The sequence below is a fragment of the Elephantulus edwardii genome, unplaced genomic scaffold (assembly GCF_000299155.1).
Source record: "Elephantulus edwardii isolate Elephantulus edwardi_28Jun2011 unplaced genomic scaffold, EleEdw1.0 scaffold00191, whole genome shotgun sequence".
In the NCBI taxonomy this organism is placed as follows: domain Eukaryota; kingdom Metazoa; phylum Chordata; class Mammalia; order Macroscelidea; family Macroscelididae; genus Elephantulus; species Elephantulus edwardii.
Window position 1 is genome coordinate 165,464 of NW_006399941.1, and position 6,756 is coordinate 172,219.

Here is a 6,756-nt window from a genome sequence, read left to right on the forward strand (position 1 = left end):
GAGAAAGGATGCAACTCTGATGCATGCTTACAATGATTTTAAACCAAGTAACGTTCTCTTGTTCTATCTAAACAACTACTTCTTGATCAACATAAATGCTTCACACAAAGACACTTAGTTTCTAGGATTAACATTCTTTTGAAAGATAGTCAGATTTTGTTGTAATTCAAGAAGTTAAATTTGCATAATAGGTAAAACAAAAGTAAACTGTTGTCTGGTATTCTCGGCTTTCAGTCAAGATCCATCTGACATCAGCAATGTTAGCCTTTGTCCCATACCCTTCTCTGAATCCAGCTTGAATTTCTGTTAGTTCCTGTCCATATAATATCCCAATCCATTTTTCAAATAATCTAGGAAGGATTTTAATTGTATATGAACTTAAAAGCGATTTGTTAATTTTCATATTCTGCTTGATTACTTTTTTGGGGAATTGGAACAAATATAGATTTTTTTTTCCATTCACTTGGCTGGCATTGAGGAGACTATATATGAAGAAAATAAAAACTCAGTCAAAAGAAAAGAAATAAAATGGTGAAATAGATGTCAGAAAAGACAGTGGTTTCCTAGAACTTAAAGAAGCTAAAGCAAACAGAAGAAATGATGAAAAGTGATAAAGAGCTTTCAAAGATTAGCTTAAGAACAGGAAGTAGTATAAAAATATGTAAAGATCTGAAGTTAGAAATCCCAAAGGAAAGGACATTCTCCTCATCAGTTCTCACAATGAAAGAATTTAAGAGCAAACTTAAGCTCACAGTTTCTAGACTGATAGAATAACTAGGAAAACTATTGGAATATTCAGGAAGCACCAAAAGAAGAAGAAAGGAACACAGAGTTATTACAAAAAAAAGAATTTATTGATGTTCAACCATTTCAGGAGATTTCAAATGATACTATTGGAATATTCAGGAAGCACCAAAAGAAGACGAAAGGAACACAGAGTTATTACAAAAAAAAGAATTTATTGATGTTCAACCATTTCAGGAGATTTCAAATGATAGACAATGAAAATGATTGACCGAAGAAATCCACACTACATTGAAAGCATTGGCAAAAAAATAAACACCTCCCCCCCAAAAAAAGGCTAAAGAATTATTAGATTATTAATAGGAACGTTTGAACAAACAAAAGTCACACTGAGGTTTCTCCCTCCCCTATGCTACTAAATTCAAAAAATATCTATGTCAGCCAACTTACAGGGAAAAATCCATATTTGCACTCATTTCAAAGAAACATGATTTCTTAAAATGCAAATATTAAAAACAATATAATTAATATTGTTCACAAGTAAGATACTGCTAAAATATTTAAAAATGGATCTTGTAGTGCATCTACACAGAACATCCCACAGTTTAAGCCAACTTTAGAAGAAGATATGAAATTTAAGGATATCATTTGAGAATTAAAGTACATTTGACTCAAGATATGATATTTTCAATCTATTTCTAGGCATTTAAAGGTTTAACAACAGCAACAACAACAACAAAACTACTCTGCAGAAGAATTGAATTGAAATGTTAATTAAGATATTGGTGAAGAATATTGACTATACTATGAACTTTCAGAAGAATGAACACATCTTAGAAGAAACATAGACAGAATTATCTTTAATGGTAAAAGTGATGATATTTCCTCTCTTACACTCTTATACCCTTATACTGTATATGGTCCCTAGAGATGGACAGCATTATTTGGTTAAGTATGTGGTCATTGAAAAACAGAATAATCCTCAACATATAGACATAGTGATTTCAACACAACAAGCTTTATGAGGTTTCTGCTGGATCAGACAGTATTTTGTTCTGATGTACGTCGAGTAGTTATGAGTCAGAATTAACTCAATAACTTCCAACGACAATGTGTGTGTGTGTGTGTGTGTGTGTGTGTGTGTGCGCGCGCGCGCGTGCTTTGTCTGGAGAATCTAAAATAAGGTGAATGCATTTATCTCTCAGTTATTTCTATATCATTAATGCCTAGAAACAAAAGTCATAGAAATAATGTGTATTTACACAGAGAAGCTACTGTGTATCAGGGCTGTGCTAAGCCCTGGGGATTCAGCAGTGAACATAACATATAACTCATTGTGGAGTTTAGACTAGTAGGAAAGATAGGCATTAATAAGTAACTGCCCATGTGCTGAATGCTTTAAAATTACAGTTTCAAGCGCTAATGGTGTGTATAGAGCATTATCAGAGCCTAAGGGGTGGAGTAGAAAACTCCTCTCTGGAGATCTATGACCAATGTGTAATAATTGCATGCAAAAGAAAGAATACAATGGCATTTAATTCCTTGTGAACTCATTACAGAAACTGTCTTAGTATTCTAAAACGTGACTATACCAAATGAAATGTGTTACTTCAGTACATAGGGAATTTTCCATATAATAGAAAGTATTCACATATCAAAGCAGTTAATACCCAATAGATTAATCGAACTTGAATTTATCTACTAACTTAAGAAGCCTTATCCTTGTAATTACCTTCTCCTATCATTACTTAAATATTTAAACATACATACTTAACATCTAGGGAGTTCAGATGGCCTAGTGGAAAGAAGCTATACTGCAATCCCAACGGCATGTGGTTCAAATTCACCACCTTCTCTGTGGGAAAAGGATGGACAATCTCCTCCTGTACAATTAAATGGCTCTGAACACCTACTGGGGGTTCAACTGTGGATTTCTACCAAATGGAAGAGACAAAGCAACAATTAAACATCTGGGGGGGGTGGTAAAGAAAAAAGTACAACAATGAATAAATGAAAATCCAAAATTCTGTAAATGTTCATTAAAATTAATAAAATAAAATAAAATTAAAAACAAAGCAAAACTAAAACTCAGAGTGTTGTATCTGTGAACAAAAGGACATTCTGGTTCAACTCCTGTCTTGTCCTAATGATATAGCATATTCTGTATTGGACTGCTAACCAAAAGACGGGCAGGTCAATCCGTCAGTCATTCCATGGAGAAAGATGGGCAGTGTCTTCCTATTATGTTTCACGGTCTCAGAAAATAAACAGAGGGTCTCCATGAGTCAGAATCTTCTCAAGGATAGTGGATTTGGAAACTTTTGTTCTTCTTATGGTGACTCCCTGGGGGGTACAAGATCCTTACTGGCACAATGATTTGAACCCATCTCATGCTCTTTAGTCGAACATGTGACAATCTATTTCCAGGAAGATGACAAGCCTGGAAAAAACACTTGGGGAAGTTCTACTCTATCCTGTAAGGCTGCTACGAGTCAAAATTGACTCAACAGAAATGTTTTATTTTCTTTTTTATGAGTATCTCAATTAGGGCTAGATGATAATTTAAGTTGGTAGTTTGAACTGACACAATAGAAACATCAAAGAGAGACTTATCGATCTGCTTCCACAAAGATTACAGCCAAAATAACTCCAGGGGGGAAATTCTACTTTTGTAATGCTCGAGGATTTCGATCACCAGAAGTTGAAATCAACTCAAAGGTAGCATATATTTTCTTAATTTTTACTGGTTATTTAATAAACATCACTGCTCAAAAAAAATCGATGACACTTTTGTCCAAAAAGCAATCCTTACCTAACATTTTTTAAGAGCGAACTGGGGGTGGGGGTGGGGTGGGCGGAGAGAAAAGTGTAACAATGAATGAATGGAAATACAAAATCTCTGTAGATGCTGATTTAAATTAATAAAATAAAAAAGTCAACATATTAATTATAATTAAAAAATGGCATGATAAAAAAATCTGTTTTCACCAACAATGTCTAAAAGTTCCTTTCTCATTACATCCTCTCCAACATTTATTACTTGCTGCCTTGTTAAAGTTTTCCACTGTTACTTGAGTGAGATGAGAGTACCTCACTGTGGTTTTTATTTGCATCTCTCTTACGGCCAGTGATTCGGAGCATTTCTTCATGTGTCTGCTGGCAGATATCTTGCACTGTGAAAATTATTTCCATGTCTTTGGCGCTTCCTCAAAAAGCTGAACATAGAAATTCTGCATATCCCAGCTATTCCACTACTTGGAATATACCTTGAGAAAATGAAAACTGAGGCACAAACAGATACTTGTATACCAATGTTTGTGGCAGCATTATTCACCATCATAAGAACATGAAAACAGCCCAGATGTCCAACCACAAAAGAATGGATTGAGAAATGATGGTACATTCCCACAGTGGAATGCTACGCAGCACACAGGAGCAATGATTTTGTAAATTATTACCTAACTTGAGAGGGACTAAAGAGAATTATCCTGAGTAAACAAATATTGTATAAAACCATTATTGAAGAATGAGTATAAGGCTCGAAGTTGGGGGAAGGGGAGGAAGCAGAAGGATGAGGATGTGCAAGGGATGGGAGGGTTTAATCATTGGGTTGTACAATTTGATGGGGGGGGGGAGGTGAGGGAAATTGGAAGAATCTATTGTGGGAAACAATGTATTTGAATTTTATAAATAAACTAATATAAAAAAAATCTGTTATCTCTGATCCTAAGCTTTTCCCCCCATTGCTAATGTACTTTGTAGACAGGAAATGGAAAGGTGTATTGCCATGGGAAAGTCTGCTGTTAGGGACCTCTCCAAAGTACTGAAGAGTAATGGTGTCTCTCTGGAGACTAAGGTCCATTTGATACAGGCCATGGTCTTCACAATCACTTGTTATGCATCAGAGAGTTGGACAATGACCAAGGAGGATAGAAGGGGAATTGATGCCTTTGAGCTGTGGTGCTGGAGAAGAGTATTGAGAGTACCATGGACTGCTAGGAAAACAAACAGATTCGTCCTGGAAAGGGTTAAACCGGGTGGCTCCTTGGAGGCAAGGATTCTGAGGCTCCGTCTAACATACTTTGGACATGTTGTGAGGAGAGACCGGTCCTTAGAGAGAGACATCATGCTTGGGAGGGTGGAGGGACGGCGCAGGAGAGGAAGGCCCTCTATGAGGTGGATTGATTCAGTGATTGGGATAATTAGGATGGGAGTGTCAGAGACAGTGCGATTGGCACAGGACAGAGCAGAGTTTAGGGCCATTGTACATAGGGTCGTTATGAGTTGCAGGCGACTTGAAGGCACATAACAACAACAACAATGTACTTTGAGTTTCTTCACATGCCCTGTGTATTTCTCATGACCATATGGGGAGGCACATGCCTCCACAATTGTATTAATAAATTTCCCTTAGCTTCTGTTTCTCCCAACTCTTTCAATTCAAACTCAAACTCATTGCTTTCAAGCCGGAATCTACTCATAGCTGACCCTCCATTTAGTTTCTGATGCAATGCATGGGAAGAAAGTGCCTATCTTTCTCATGTGCAGTTGTTTGTGAATTTAAACCTTCAAATTCAAATTCATTGCCTTAGGGTTAGCACCACAACCCTCTGCAAACTATACCACAAGAGCCCCCCTTTCCGTAATTAAAACAAAAATACCCTTCCAGTTCTTCTTACTGCCTGAAATAAGCATATACAGGTATCTTATTATTTTAATTTATACATATTATACAGGACCCCTTACATTCTATTGTTGTTATGTGCCATCAAGTCACCTGCAACTCATAGCAACCCTATGCACAATAGCTCTGAACCCTGTCCTGTCTGGATCTAAGCTTACCATCTCTGACACATCTGTCCTCATTACCTCAGTAACTGTGTCAATCCATCTCGCCTAGGGTCTTCCTTATCTGCCTCTTTCTCCTCCTTTACCCTTCCAAGCACGATGTCTTTCTCCAAGGACTGTTCCTCCCTGGTAACATGCTCAAAGTATGTCCATTGGAATTTCATAATCCTTACCTCCAAGGAGAAACTTGGTTCCATCTTCAAATTACTGTTCATGTAAAATTAGTGTATATTATTACTCATAAACAACAACTTTTTATGTCCTTTGCTATGAATGCCCAGTAAATCTCTGCTTGGGAAACCAAAGGCCTTTGGCTGTGTGAATGGTAAAAATTATGGTTAACAGTTTGAAGAATGGGCATTCTAGATTTCTTGATTGTACTCAAGGAACTTAGTGCACTACTTATTGGGTTTCTAACCAAAAGTCACCAGTTCTAAACCACCAGCCACTCCATGTGAAAAAAGCAAAACTCTCCCATAAAGCAAAAATATGTATAGCCATGGTAACCTGGTGGAAGGTCACCAACCATTGGTATCTACTTTATTACAAAGGATTTGGTTAGTTGAGCTAATGTCAAAGCTGCAAGAAGACCAAGGAAGAGCAGTTAGACCAGACTAAGTGGATACAGCAATTTTGAAAATCAGGAAAAGTGTGTACCATACTTGTTTTATCTATAGAAAGAGAAAATAATTTGAAAAGCTAGATTATATTAAGAAGAATGTAGCACCAGGATTGGAGGGAAACTTGTGAACCATTTGTAATATGCAATAAGATGCAACATTACTACTGAAAATAAAAAAAAATTGAGTCATTGATGAAGTTTATAGACTGTAGCATTCAGTAGAGATTCTGCCTTAATAGTAAGAAAACAAAGTTCCTCATAACTGGACCAATAAAGATGATGAAAAAGGGAGAAAAAAATGATTTTGTCAAAGGTTCCATTTTGCTTGAGTTGATGTTTCTTTCTCATGGAAGCAGCAGTTTAGGCATCAACTGACATATTGCATTGGCCACATTTCTACCAAGAATGTATTAGATGAAAGAGCAAGAATGTCCTAACCATGGTATTTGAACTCTTTCTCTTTCCTAATCTTTCTCTTCTACCTTCAAGACCCAGGTCAAGTTTTGCCTACTTGATAACTTATCTATTATTGGAAGGGACTC